This window comes from Physeter macrocephalus, chromosome 18, assembly GCF_002837175.3.
Source record: "Physeter macrocephalus isolate SW-GA chromosome 18, ASM283717v5, whole genome shotgun sequence".
Taxonomy (NCBI): domain Eukaryota; kingdom Metazoa; phylum Chordata; class Mammalia; order Artiodactyla; family Physeteridae; genus Physeter; species Physeter macrocephalus.
This window is the reverse complement of record NC_041231.1, coordinates 94,785,237-94,800,996: the sequence shown is the minus strand read 5'-3', so window position 1 is coordinate 94,800,996 and position 15,760 is coordinate 94,785,237. Positions and strand designations below refer to the sequence as shown.

Sequence of the window (15,760 nt, the reverse complement as noted above, 5' to 3'; positions counted from 1 at the left end):
CCGCCTCCCCAAAGGTATGTCTATGCTCTAACCCTGGGAATCTATGAATGTAACCTTACTTGGAAAAAGGGTCTTTGCAGATATAATTAAGGATCTTGAGAAGAGGTCATCCTGGATTATCCAGGAGGCCCTATATCAAATGACAAGTATTCTCATAAGAAACAGAAGAGAAGACACAGACTCAGGAAAGAGGCCAGGTGACCATGGAAACAGAGATTGGAGTGATGCAGCCATAAGCCAAGGAATGCCTGGAGCCACCAAAAGCTGGAAGAGGCAAGGAAGGATTCTCTCCTAGAGCCTCCAGAAGGAATGTGGTCTTGCTGACACCTTGATTTCAGACTTCCAGCCTCCACAATTGTAACAGAATAAGTTTCTGTTGTTTTAAGCCCCCAAGTTTAATTTTTTACCGCAGCCTCAGGAAATGAGCACACCCCATATACCCATCATGCAGATTCAAAATCACAATTTTTTCATGTTTGGTTTATCTATTCTTTTTCTTCCTTTCTTTTGCGCTCTCTCTCTTTCTTCTGAAGTGTGTTAAAGCAAATTCCAAATATCATGTCCTTTCACCCCTATATACTTTAGGATACATCTCAGAATTTATGGACATTTTAAAATTTAACCACAATGCCATTATAACAACTAACTAACTAAAAAGCAACTAAATAACTAAAAATAAGTCCATGGTATCCAAAATGTCTTTTAATATTTTCCTTTAACTCCATCATTGAAATATTGTTAGACATTACTCCTCTTTGAATTACCCTTTGTTTTCTATCTATCTTTCTAGAAAAGAATTGCCTAGGATTAAATGCATTATTACAGGTTTTGGCTTGTAGATGTGTGGTGTTCTTCCCCACTCAATGATGAAAAATTCCTGGAATTTTTTCTCTTGTTAAAAATAAAGATTTCTTTTTTCGTTTACAATATGAGCTTTTGTCCAGGATTGACATTCAGAAGTTCCACTTCAGAGTCGTATTGGAGGTGGACAAGAATAAAGTCATGATAGAGAAAAGTAATCTGGATTCTAATATTTTCCCCAAAATATTGAAGAGTATTGCTTTGAAAAAATGAAATAAGGGGAAAAGAAAAAGGTGAAAACTAGGAAGTTACTCTACATTGGATTTTAGTTTTTTCACAAGTTTCTCTTTTCTCTGAAAAACTTCTCCATCAGTTTCAAAATGAAAATTTTATGCTCTGAATAATGGCATTTGGCTGTCCTTTCAAGGAGAAGTATGGTGCTAATGGGCTGTATTCCAGTGTTTTCTCTTACAGAGGTGCACTCCTTCGGCACTTTTCCTGTATTCCTAAAATGAAGTTTTTTTTCTAAAGAGATTATTAAACTTTTCCTCTGCCCACTAATAAAAGGGATTAAGGGTAAATAACTTTTATGAGAAGAGAGGACACACAACCATTTAGGGGGTATGGTATGAGAGGTACAGGTAGGATCCTTTGCCTGAAAAATATACTCTCTATATCCTGGGTTACTATCTTAGAAGTTTCTTCATGCTAAGGTACCCCTTGTCAAAATTTACATACTCCTTGGGAAGGTCATACCTTTGCATGTTCTAAGATGCAAGCAAGAAGGTCAAGATTACTGTGGCTGACCACTAGCTGAGAGTTAGACTTTCAAAAATTGGTTACTGAATATTTCAGGGAGACAGAAGAGAGGGTTGTGTCACAAGAAGTAGAGAAAGGCAGCCTGGATAACAGAAAAGTGTGAGAATTCCAGAGATAAAACCCTCCAGATTCTTCTCCCATTGTTCCCCCTTCAAGCTCCATGTCCTGGGCTCAAGGCTGACTTGGCCATCAGGGTAATTGCTGAGTTTAACTTTTTCTGTCTGAAAACAGTGGAACTTCGTCATCTGAAGTGGGTTTGGTCAGATCTTGAGATCTAGCCAAGTGACTCCCCATCCCTTGTCTCCACTCACATATATTCCATGAATGGCTTTCTTTCAACAAGGCAACTATACCTCCCTCCTCTAGATTTTGAAGCCCTTTGATTTATGCGACTTGTTTGTGCATGCTTAAATGAAACCCTTGGCAGAGTAGAAGAGCTTGTTCAAATCTCTTTTCCTGGTAGTAGTTTCTTCTATCATAACCCAGTCAAGAGGAAGGAGAAGTGTATCTGACAAGCACACAGTTTATAGCATAAATGGTTAGGAACTAAGAATGATGCAGCTTGAATTCCATCACTTGTCTCCCATCCTTGGTAACTTTCTGCTTTAGTGTTCTCAACACTCTACCAGAAGGAAGGGAAAAATAGATCAGTAGATGTCTTTCTAAATATAGGGGAGGTCCAGTTTCAGTGCCGACATGTAAAATGCTTGGAAGTCATCCCTCCTGTCCTTACAACAAGAAAAAAAAGAAGCCAGAGTGGGAAAAAAGTCTCACTTATATAGAAGCAAAGATAGGAATTATATCTGACTTTTCATCAGAAACCGTGTAAGCAAGAAGAGAGTGGAGTGAAATATTTAAAGTGTTGAAAGAAAAACCCCACCAACCTATAATTCCATATCCAGTGAAATTATCCTTCGAAAGTGAAGGAGAGAAACGACTTATTCAGACAAACAAAAAATGAGGGAAGTCATCACAGTAGAACTGCCTATAAGAGATATTAAAAGTAGTTCTTTAGAGAGAAAGAAAATGATACAGGTCAGAAACTCAGATCCACATAAAGAAAGGAAGAATGTTGGGGAGGAATAAATGAAAGTAAAATAAGATCTTTTATTTTTCTTACTCTTAATTTATCAACCCATGCAAAGTAATAATAGTAACAATGTATTAGCTGATTATAGCATATAGGTCAGTGAAATCAACAACAGTAATGTTATAAGCAATGGGAGGAGGGAATCAGGAATACTCTACGTCTGGGGCCCCCAACCTGTTAGGAACCGGGCCGCACAGCAGGAGGTGAGTGGCAGGCAAGTGAGCAAAGCTTCATCTGTATTTATAGCTGCTCCCCATCGCTCACATTACCACCTGAGCTCCACCTCCTGTGAGCATTATGGTGAGTTATATAATTATTTCATTATATATTACAATGTAATAATAAAAGAAATACAGCACACAATTGTAAATGTAATGCACTTGAATCACCCCAAAACCATCCCCCACCCCCCAATCCCCGTCTGTGGAAAAATTGTCTTCCATGAAACTGGTCCCTGGTGCCAAAAAGTTTGGGGACGACTGTTGTATAAAGAGCTACCCACACTATCCATGAATCTGTACAGCATTATTTGAAAGTGGACTTAAGTTAGTTGCAAATATGTACTGCAAATTCTAGGGCATCCACCAAAAAAAATTTTTTTTTGAGAAAGTATAATTGATATGCTGAGAGAGAAGAGGAAATGGAATCACATAAAATGCTCAATTAAAACTAGAGAAGGCAGAAAGATAGGATAAGATTTTTAAAAAGAACAAGTGCAACAAACAGAAAACAGTGACAAATGTGCTAAATATTAATCCAACTATATCAATAATCACTTTATACATGAATGGTCTAAATAACACCAATTAAAAGATATAGACTGTCAGAGTGAATTGAAAAATAAGATCCAAGAAACCCACTTTAAGTACAAACACAGAGACAGGTGAAAAGTAAAGGGATGGAGAAAGACAGACCCATGCCAACACTCACCAAAAGAAAGCTGGGGTAGCATATGAATTTCAGACTACAGAATAAGGAAAATTATCATGGATAAAGAGAGGTATTACATAATGATAACGGGGGTCACTTCTTTAAGAAGGCATAACAAGCCTTACTGTATATGTGCCTGACAACAGAGAATCAAAATACATGAGGCAAAAACTGCCAAGAGACATAGACAAGTCCACTATTATAGCTGGAGGCATCAACACCCTTCCGTCAGTAGTTAGTAGACCCAGCAGGCAGAAAACCAGTAAGCACATAGCTGAACCGAACAGCACCATCAATCAACTGAACCTAATCGACATTTACAACATATAGGTAACCTGACTTTAAACAAAATTGGAAATATGAAAAAAACAAGTAGGAAACCAGTAAGTTTAGGTGCAAAATATACAAAAGAATTCTTCAATTTACTGGAGTATGTATGTCTATTCTTTATTGCACCTAATAATTTTTACAGCTTTCCTTTAAACATTTAAATTATGAATCCACTTAGAAATTTCCAGTTTACCTTATCAAATTGTGAAATAAATCATCATAACCCCCTCTAGATATTTGGAAAAGTTGACCTCAGAAGCACCAGTGGATGTCACTGGTGATGTGACCAGCATACAACCTCCTAAGCAGCTCTCGCCAAAAGAGCTCCTTGTAATTTGTGGGGTTTTCCCCTTCCTAAGTCTGAAGGAGAGAGTGACAGAGGGGTGCTGTTCCTCCAACCTGGAAGTCCCACTCTTTAGTGGCAATTAGGGAAGAGAGTGCTTAGGACGGTCCTTCTCCAGGGCCTCCCTGCTTGACAGGCTGCTTTTGTCTGGTTAACACCTGACCTTCATTCATGCTTCCAATAACATTTACTGAGCACCTGCTCTGGGCCAGGTGCTGCCGCAATTGACCCCAGACATTCAGATCAATTGGTGGGTCATTAACATCACTATATACAGCAAAACGACGACGACAGGTTTTAAAAAAATGGAAATTCTCAAAAAAAAAAAAAAAAAAGGAAATTCTCAGCACAAGTTGTTCTCTCTATTTTGCATCTATTATCAACCATACAATTCTCAGGTGGATGGAATGAAAGTCACAGCAAATCAAGGCCAGCTTTTTATCTATTTCTTCCCCTCTTCCTGTTCTCTGGCTGCACGGAAGCAGAAGCACCAGTTAGCTAGTTGGGCCTTTTTTTCCTGAAGAACTTAATGAAATTTTCATTAAACTCTTTATTAAACTTTTTTTTTTCATTAAACTTCCAATAAGTTCTCCCAGCCACCTCAATTCCTTGGCAAGCTTCCTCCAGGACTTTAGGTAATTGCACTCATTCATTCCTTTATACATTCAGTCCTCAGTGGGTGCAAGATGCTGTGTTGGGGATTATCCAAAATGCAAAACTAAATAAGCCTCAGTCATTGCTCCTGAGAGGTTTGCAATCTATCATATTCCTTCCAAACAGTTCCTGCAAGATTCTTACCTGTGTCCTGCATTTCACAAATTTGGTTACTTTCACTCAATTACGTTTTCTTCCTCACTTTTCACATCTTTTGGAAGCACTGTATGGGAATAATATAATAATCTATCTTTTTATATGTATTTGTAATTCCATAATCATCAGAAACCAGAGCAAACCAAAACGCTCCTTAGCACAGTTTTAAGAATTGGGAGGTCTGGGTTTGAGCCCCATCCATGCCTGCGTAGCCCTGAATCAGCCACTTAACTTCTCTGAGTCTCAGTTACTTTGCCTGTCAAATAGGACTAAATATTTCTGCCTTACCTACTGCATAGTTGTGTGTGTGTGTGTGTGTGTGTGTGTGTGTGTGTATCAGATGGACAAATGTACATGTAATCATTTTCTACAATATAAGATGATCCACAGATGTAAGTTGTTATTAAAACTTTGTAATGGAATCAACTTCAGGGTTTGCTTATGTGTACAATACAAATGCCATAGAAATAGTAACTAAGGGCAGAATTTGACCCAGGGCACTTAACTACAGCATTCTTATTTTAAGGGCAGAAGGAAAAAAATTAAAGACTTTTATTCACAGCAGAAAACTTTCAAACAAGAGTCAACACCAGACAAGGACATGGTTACTAAGTGGCTCTCCTTGAGGGAAATTCAGAGCATGAAGGCAAACTTCAGAGAGCAGGAACTGAAAGACAAAAGTCTTTAATGTTATCATCTTCCTCCTCCACCCTTGCTTAGAATTCCTTATCTAATCAACTGGAGACACAAATCTTAACAGTCAAACAATAAAAATGGGATGCAGTTTAAGTATGGATCATGACGGAGGCCAAAACATATTCCTGTCAGGTGGCTATCATCATGCCCAGAGGGCAGTAGACTCCACTTTCGCTTTAAGAGAACTATAAATCAAATGCCTTCTCTCCCAGATTTCTGAAGTGTTTTGTGGTTAAATCTGGCTAAAATACAGTGCTAAAAATGGCATTTTGTTCACAGAACCTAACAAAGAAGCAAAGTTTATGCTTAGTTCCCCTGACATGAACCAGCAAGCAAAAGGGAATGCAGTGAAGTGGGGGAAAGGAAGGACTGCAGCCACTCCTCATTTTTCCAGCTTGACTACTGTGTGTTACGACTGGTTCCAGAAAAGTAGAAATAGAGAGGTTAGTGGAAGTTTGCTTGGTACAAGAGATAAAATGAGAAGTGGTGAAGAGAATTGGAAAATATTACTTCAATTAAAAACAAAGACGAGGGACTTCCCTGGTAGTCCCAGTGGTTAAGAATCATCTTCCAACGCAGGGGACGAGGTTTGATCCCTGGTCAGGGAACTAAGACCCCACAGTCCGTGGGGCAACTACTGAGCCCGTGCACCACAACTAGAGAGAAGTCCACGAGCTGCGATGAAGAGTCCGCACTCCGCAACGAAGGATCCCGCATGCCGCAACGAGGATCCCGTGTGCTGCAACTAAGGATCCCGAGTGCTGCAACTAAGGTTCCTGTGTGCTGCAACTAAGACCCAATGCAGCCAAATAAATAAATAAATAAATATTTTTTTAAAAAAAACACCACAAAGAAGAAAATCTCAGACCCATGAGGATGGCTACTATCAAAAAACCAGAAAATAACAAGTGTTGGAGAGGATGTGGAGAATCTGGAACCATTGTGCATTGTTGGTGGGAATGTAAAATGATGCCAGTCCTATGAAAATAGTATGATGATTCCTCAAATATTTTAAAATAGAATACCATATGATCCAGCAATCCCACTTCTGGGCATATATCCAAAGAACTGAAAACAGGAACTCAAAGAGATGTCTGCACACCTATGTTCACAGCAGCATTCTTCACAATAGCCAAGAGGTAGAAGCAACCCAGTGTTCATCGATGGATGAATGGATAAACAAAATTTATGCTAGATACGTACAATGGAATATTATTCAGCCTTAAAAAGGAAGGAAATCCTGTCACAAGTTATAACATTGATGAACCTTGATGACATTATGCTAAGTGAAATAAGCCAGTTTCACTGGCTTATTAAGAATAATAAGAAAAAAGACAAATACCGTATGATTCCACTTATATGCGGTACCTAGAGCAGTCAAATTCATAGAGACAGAAAGTAGAATGGTGGTTGACAAGGACTGGACGGAAGAAGTAATGGGGAGTTGTTGTTTACTGGGTACAAAGTTTTAGTTTTGCAAAATGAAAAACTTGTGGAGATCTGTTGAACAACACTGTGAATAGGCCTAACATTGCTGAGCTGCACACTTAAAAATGGTGAAGACGGTAAAATTTATGTTTTATGTGTTTTTAACCCAATTAAAAATAAAACATTATTTTAAGAAAAAGAAAAGAAAAACCTAAATGAAACCTCACTGCCCAGATTAACCTTATACTAATGACCAAGCTCTATGCTTATAGAGTCTGATGGCTTCCCATGCCTGCAAGGTCCAAACCTTCTACAACAGCACCGGTAGTCAACAAATGTTTAATGTCAGGCAGATCATGTCACTCTTCTGCTGAGAATCTTCCAGTGGCCACAGTGACTTTTACGAGGGCTTCAAAGGACTGGCATTGTCTCCCCAGTCTGCATGCCCACTTCTCTGTCCTCATCTCCTTTCACTTTCCTCTCAGTCACTCCACGCCAGCCTCCTGGCTTCCTGACTGTTCCCTGACCCACTGGGCATGTCCTCCCTTTAGGGCCTTTACAATGGGCTGACTCCTCTGCCTGGTATGTTCCTCTCTCAGATTCCCACCTGGCTCACTACCTGACCTCCTTCAGGCCTTTGATCAAAAGCTCCCTTCTGGAAATGCCCTTTCCTAACCAACCTTGGAATTGCACCCCAGTCCATCTCCACCCCAGCACCCACTAACCTGTCCCATCTTTATTTTTCTCCATCGTGCTTACCACCAGGTAATATATATTTTATTTATTTGTTTGGTCTTTGTCTCTTCACTGGAATCTAAGCTCCATAAGGGCTAGTATTATTTTACTCTTTTATTCACTGCTTTTTAAAAAAACCTCAGCACCTTGAACAGTGCCAACACAACGTGGACTTCCAATAAATAGTTGTCCAATTAATTAAATGATTGAGTGACCACAGAAGGCACTTGCAATCTAAGATTATTGAATACTTTCTAATTATAATCCAAATCTTTTTCCTGTGACCACTATCCTGGGCTTGGGGGAAAAAATTTGCAATACAAGCCCTTTTTTGTCTTCACTGCACAGAATTTAACCTGTACTCAGTAGCAATTGATTGCTGTTTTTTGGTTGGCACACTCTAATCATTTCCTGTCAGAAATTAAAGCAAAGGTCATGTTGGATAAGTACTCAATTAAGTCTTTAGATGATGGCAATGTATAAACAGACTTATTAGTCCACGTGTGTAGTTAATTCTCACATTACTTTGCAGGTTGCTTTAACACTGTGGTAACATGATTCCTGCTAACTTGCTACCTGTATTCCATTATGAGTCTCAGTCTTTTCATAAGCCCCCTCCCGACATTTGATTGTGAAAAATTTTCAAAAGTATAGGCAAATTGAAAGACTTTACAGTTAATCGCTATATACCTGTCCCCTAGATTCTACTGTTAACATTTTAGCACATTTGTTTAACAATTAACTGTGCATCGATCCATCTCCAATTTGGGGGAGGGGGGCTGGGTACAGTGTACTTCATGGATGACACATGACAAGGTAGGGCTCCTTAGCCCCTCCGTGTCTTCAGGGGTCTGTGATGGAAGCTGTGTTTAGGACAGGAGATTCTCAGTGTGTTGGGGAATCCAGGTGGGGCAAGGAACCCCCAACAGCTGAGGGCCTCTCTCTTCCTCTCACGATCTCACTGGGGCTGGTGGTCCAGGGGGCTCTTACTCCTCAGAGGCCACATGGACTATAAGTCCTACCACTCTGTTGCTGTAGCCAAATTCATTGTCATACCAGGAAATGAGCTTGACAAAGCAGGCATTGAGGGCAGTGCCAACCCTGGCACTGAAGGTGGGAGAGTGGGTGTCATTGTTAAAGTTGCAGGAGCCAACCTGGTCCTCAGTGTAACCCAGGGTGCTCTTTAGGGGGACCTCTGATGTTTGCTTCACCACCTTCTTGATGTCATTTTGGGCTGCTTTCCCTAGATGGCAGGTTTGATCCATGACCAACGTGTTGTGGGCGGAGACACGGAAGACCAGCCTGTGAACTTCCCATTCAGGCCCTGGATGACCTTGTCCACAGCCTTGGCTGTGCCAGTAGGAGCAGGGCAGCCCCACAGCCATCACACCACAGCTGCCCAGAGGGGCCGTACATGGTCTTCTGGGTGGCAGTGATGGCACAGATGGTGTTCACGAGTCCTGGTTTTCCTTAACCCTAGGGCAGTAGTTCTCAACTAGAGATGATCTGGGGCCCTGGGGGACATTTGGCAATATCTGGAGACATTTTTGATTGTCACACGTTGGGGATGGGTGCTACTGACAGCTAGCAGGTAGAGGTCAGTATGCAGTACACATCCTAAAATGCTCAAGACAGCTCCCCTTCCCCCAGCCCTCAGTCCCCACAAAGAGAGCCCAACAAGTCAATACTGCCAAGGTTAAGAAACCCTACCCTGGGGCATAGTCCTTAAGATTCTCAACTGAAAACTGGAGTATTAACCATGGCTCCTCCTCTTTGGCAGGTCTTGAACTGCAGTTTTTGTCTCCCCAGTGCTGTAAGCCTGCCAATCCTTTGTTTACCCTCATAGCCTCACAATAGCTACTTTCTGCTTGGTGGTTTTGCCTCTTGTCCTGCGTATACACAGTTTACGAATCAGCAAATGTTTTCAGTGGAAAAAACAGTGTTGGATGTTGGTATCACCTATGCAGGATCTTGGCCCCTGAATGCCTGCCTGCTTTGCTTGGCTTCTAAGACCTTAAAAAAGCTGTTGTTCGTTTGCTTATTTATCCATTTTGGTTGTCGTTATTATTGGTTGCATTTTATCCAGCTTTTATATTTATTCTTGTTGGCATGGTTATTAGGATCCAAGCTACTCTGCCATAACCAGAATTGTAAGTCTGCTATGCATACATGTAACTGAGTCAGTTTAACTTCATTTTGAAAGTCTTTCAGTTAACAAAATCTCCAATGATTATTCTGATCACCAGTTATTTGAATAAAAACATGTTTAGGTTTTATTTTCTGCCCAGATATATAATAGGTGAAAATATTTAAATGATAATATACCTTTCAAATATTTTCTCAGTGTAGAAAATGTAGAAAAAAACAGAAAGGGTAAAGAAGAAATTTTTTAAATATATATTTTCCATCACCCAAAACAGCAATCAACAAAGTTTGTTATTGTTCCTTTCAGTGTTTCCTCTGTACATTCCTAACAATGTTTTATTCAGGACTAACTCATAGGCCTTTATTAACTTATTTTACATTTTTTAACAGTTTTATTGAAGTATAAGTTATGTACCATAATATTCACTTGCTTTAAGTGTGCAATTCAATGATTTTTAGGAAATTTACAGAGTTGTACAACCATCGCCACAATCCAATTTTAGGACATTTCCATCCCACCAAAAGGAATGTCCATTTACAGTAACTCCTTGTTTTAGTGGGTTGGCATTTCTCCCCTGGTTTAGCCTGTAACTTCTGGTCAACTCTGGTTTTCTGTTTCTCATGAGCTCTTACAGAGGTGCTAAGGGAAGGCAATGAAGAGGTGGGCGTCTTCTGGGAGGGAAAGGCCAGGGACAGACCTGTGTCTGACAGCCAGTGTGGCAGCCATGGAGATGCACTGATCAGGTCTCCCTTTGGGAGAACACATGGTGGGGAGTGTGGGTGGCTGACAGCCCACAGCTGTGCAAGGCCCCCTGGGCTCCTTCAGTCAATGACTGAGCATGTGGGGGTGATAGAGCCAGGGGATGCAGGACTTCTCTAAGGCAGCATTTGCTGCCAACCCAATCGGAAAATGGGCAGAAGACCTAAATAGACACTTCTCCAAAGAAGATATACAGATGGCCAAGAGGCTCATGAAAAGATGCTCTACATCACTATTAGAGAAATGCAAATCAAAACTACAATGAAGTACCACCTCAAACCAGTCAGAATGGCCATCATTTAAAAGTCTACAAATACTAAATGCTGGCGAGGGTGTGGAGAAAAGGGTACCCTCTTACACTGTTGGTGGGAATGTAAACTGGTGTAGCCACTATGGGGAACAGTATGGAGGTTCCTCAAAAAACTAACAGTAGAGTTGCCATATGATCCAGCAATCCCACTCCTGGGCATATATCCAGACAAAACTATAATTCGAAAAGATACATGCACCCCTATGTTCATAGCAGCATTCTTCACAATAGTCAAGACATGGAAACAACCTAAATGTCCATCAACAGATGAATGGATAAAGAAGCTGTGGTGTTTATATACAATGGAATACTACTCAGCCATAAAAAAGAATGAAATAATGCCATTTGCAACAACATGGATGGATGTAGAGATTTTCATACTAAGTGAAGTAAGTCAAAAAGAGAAAGACAAATACCATATGATATCACTTATATGTGGAATCTAAAATATGACCCAAATGAACCTATCTGTGAAACAGAAACAGACTCACAGACATAGAGAACAGACTTGTGGTTGCCATGGGGGAGGGGGGTGGGGAAGGGATGGACTGGGAGTTTGGGGTTAGCAGATGCAAACTATTACATATAGAAGGGATAAACAACAAGGTCCTACCATATAGCACAGGGAACTACATTCAATGTCCTGGGATGACCCATAATAGAAAAGAATATAAAAAAGAATGTATATACGTGTATAACTGAGTCACTTTGCTGTATAGCAGAAAGTAAAACAACATTGTAAATCAACTATACTTCAATTTTAAAAAAAATAGGAGGGATATTGTAACATGGAAAGTATGTGACAAGAAAGATATAAGACTTTTCCTATCGGTGGCCCCTCAAACTAGAGCAGATGACCCCTTGGGTCAGTAGTACTTCAAGTGTGGCTGATGTGAGGAAAGCCATAGACCCATCCCTTTAAGACTCACACTAAATTCCATCACCAGCATGGGAACAGTCCTCTCCAGCCAATATGGCAGATGCAAAGTTTAAGAAGCTTGGGTTGGCAAGAATGTGAGTGAAAAATAAATTCCAGCAGAGTTCTGGTGATTGTGTCATTTGTTGACTGACATCTGAAAATCCCTGGCAGTGTTTTAGGGCATATTTTGCTTTAACAAGTAGGGAAGATGTTTTAATTGGTGCCCTTTATTTATAATTTTTGTCATTCATGTCTGTGGAAAATTCCAACATCTTCCACGTTACATCATTTCTGGACATTTGGCAGCATACCAGACCAGCAACTGTTTCAGCAGAGAGAAATCTCTTCTCTCACTCAGCAAACATATTTTATTGCTTGGAAGATTGCTCTCCATGAATACTACCTGGTAAATCTTAATATGATTTTATAGATTATAGCTATCACTCTCATAACTGGTTTTTCTATCATCCCATTTTTAAGGGTTAGTCAACATATAATGAGTGCTCATGGATGTCAAAATCCATATGAAACAGGACTGAGTTTGCTCAAGGGTGATAAGAAACAGATGTGGTCTTTGTACACAGAATGCGTTTTTATTTTTTGAAATCAGAATTTTAAAATTAACTTTACCAGAGTGACCTATTTATTTTTTAATTTATTTTCTATTTATTTTTAAATTTATTTTCTATTTATTTATTTTATTTTCTATTTATTTTTTTATTGTGGTAAAATACATATAACATAAAATTTGCCATTTTAACCATTTTAAAGCATGCAGTGGCATTAATTATATTGACAGTGTTGTCCAATCATCACCACCATCTATTCCAAAAACTTTTCATCACCCCAAGCAGAAACTCTGTAATCATTAAACAATAACTTCCCATTTCCCAGGCAGCCACCATTCTACTTTCTGCCTCTACGAATTTGCCTAGTCTAAGTATTTCATATAAGTGGAATCCTATAATATTTGTCCTTTTGCTTCTGGTTTATTTCACTTAGCATGTTTTCAAGGTTCATCCATTTATGATACATGTTGGATCATGTATCAGGACTTCATTTCTTTTTATGGCTGAATAATATTCCATTGTATGTATATACCATATTTTGCTTATCCATTCATCTGTTGATGGACATTTGGGTGCTTTACATCTTTTGACTATTGTGAATAATGCTGCAATGAACACTGGCATAGAAGTGTCTGTTTGACTCCCTCCTTTCGATTCTTTACGGTATATGCCTAGAAGTGAAATTGCTGGGTCTTATGGCAATTCTGTGTTTAGCTTTTGAGAAACCATCAAACTGTTTTCCACAGAAGCTGTACCATTTTACATTCTTACCAGCAATGTACAAGGGTCCCAATTTCTCCACATCCTCATCCATGCTTGTTATTTTCTGTTGTTGTTATCATTGCCATCCTAGTGACTGTGAAATAGTATCTCATCGTGTTTTGGGTTTTTTTTTTTTTGCGGTACGCAGGCCTCTCACTGCCGTGGCCTCTCCCGTTGCGGAGCCCAGGCTCCGGACGCGCAGCCTCAGCGGCCGTGGCTCACGGGCCCAGCCGCTGTGCCGCATGTGGGATCTTCCCGGACCGGGGCACGAACCCGCATCCCCTGCATCGGCAGGCTGGCTCGCGGGCCCAGCCGCTGTGCCGCATGTGGGATCTTCCCGGACCGGGGCACGAACCCGCATCCCCTGCATCGGCAGGCGGACTCTCAACCACTGCACCACCAGGGAAGCCCTCTCATTGTGGTTTTGATTTGCATTTCCTTAATGGCTGGTGATGCTGAACATATTTTCATGTGCTTATTAGCCACTTATACAGCTTCTTTGGAGGAATGTCTATTCAAATCCTTTGCCCATTTTTTAATTGGGTGTTTTATTGTCGGGTAGTAAGAGTTCATTCTATATTCTGGATACTAGACATCTACCAGATACATGACTTGTAAAAATTTTCTTCAGTTCTGTATGTTTTCTTTTAAATTTCTTGATAATGTCCTTTCATGCATAAACGTCTTTAATTTTGATGAAGTCCAATTTATTTATTTTTTCTTTTGTTGTTTGTGCATTTGATGTGATATCTGAGAACCCACTGCCTGAGAACCGACTGCATAGCACAGGGAACTCTACTCGATGCTCTGTGGTGACCTAATGTAAAATAGAGAACTAATGAGAACAGAGTGTGTATAGCACAGGGAACTCTAATGCTCCGTAATGACCTAAATGGGAAGGAAATGCTCCGTAATGACCTAAATGGGAAGGAAATCCAAGGAAGAGGGGATATATGTATACGTGTGGCTGATTCACTTTGCTGCACAGCAGAAACTAACATAACATTGTAAAGCAACTATACGCCAATAAAAAAAAAAATAAAAGAATCGATTGCCAAATCTGAGGTAATGGAGATTTACTCCTATGTTTTATTTGAAGAGTTTTATAGTTTTAGATCTTCCATTTAGGCCATTCATCCATTTTGAGTTAATTTTTTTATATGGTATGAGATAGGAGTCCAGCTCTACTCTTTCACACATGGATATCCATTTGTTGAAGAGCCTATTTTTCTCCCATTGAATGGTCTTCACATTCTTGTTGAAAGCCACTTGGCCATAGATGCATACATTTATTTTTGGACTCTCCATTTTATGCCACTGGTCTATGTGTCTATCATTATGCTGGTACTGCATTGCTTTGGATATTGTAGCCTTGTAGTGAGTTTTGAAATCAAGAAGTGTGAGTCCCCTGACTTCGTTCTTTTTCAATATTGTTTTGGCTATTTGAGATCCTTTGCACTTCCATATGAATGTGAGGATTGGCTTTTCAATTTCTGCAAAAAAAAAAAGCCACTGGCATTTTGATCAGGATTGCACGGACTCTGTCAATTTGGGAAGTATTGACATCTTAACAATGTAAGTCCTCCAACCCATGAACACAGCATGTCTTTCCATTTATTTAGGTGTTCTTTCACTTCTTTGAGCAATATTTTGTAGTTTTCAGAACACAAGTCTTACATCTTCTTGGTTAATTTTATTCCTAAGCATTTTATTCTTTCTGATGCTGTTGTAAATAGAAGTTTAAAAATTCAGCCTTTTTGAGTGGACAGTCTGATGAATTTTAGTAAACTTATACTGTTAGGCAAGGCTCATCACAATCTAGTTTTAGAATACATGCATCACCCAAAAAGTTCCCTTCTGTGTATCTGCAGTCAATCCTTGCTCTCACCTCCTTATCCCAGGCAACCTGTGATCTGTTCTCTGTCTCTATAGTTTTTTATGTTTTAGACATATCATATAAGTAGGCGCTTATATTTAAATAAAATACAATTATAAACAATGCATCATCTGCCTCTCTGTTCCCTTTTTCTCTCTCTTTCACCCAGGACAAAAAACCATCCAGCTTAGGACTCAAATGAAAAGCTAATCAACATCACTAATTATTAGACAAATGCAAATCAAAACTACAATGAGGTATCACCTCACACCCGTTAGAATGGGCATCATCAGAAAATCTACAAACAACAAATGCTGGAGAGGGTGTGGAGAAAAGGGAACCCTCTTGCACTGTTGGTGGGAATGTAAATTGATGCAGCCACTATGGAGAACAGTATGGAGGTTCCTTAAAAAACTAAAAGTAGAATTACCATATGA

General features: G+C 39.7%; 1 pseudogene; it reads right to left on the bottom strand.

Annotated features, from left to right (window-relative positions):
• Positions 1 to 8,968: 8,968 nt before the first annotated feature.
• On the bottom strand, positions 8,969 to 9,702 carry LOC102974874 (glyceraldehyde-3-phosphate dehydrogenase-like; annotated as a pseudogene).
• Between the last annotated feature and the right edge of the window lie 6,058 nt (positions 9,703 to 15,760).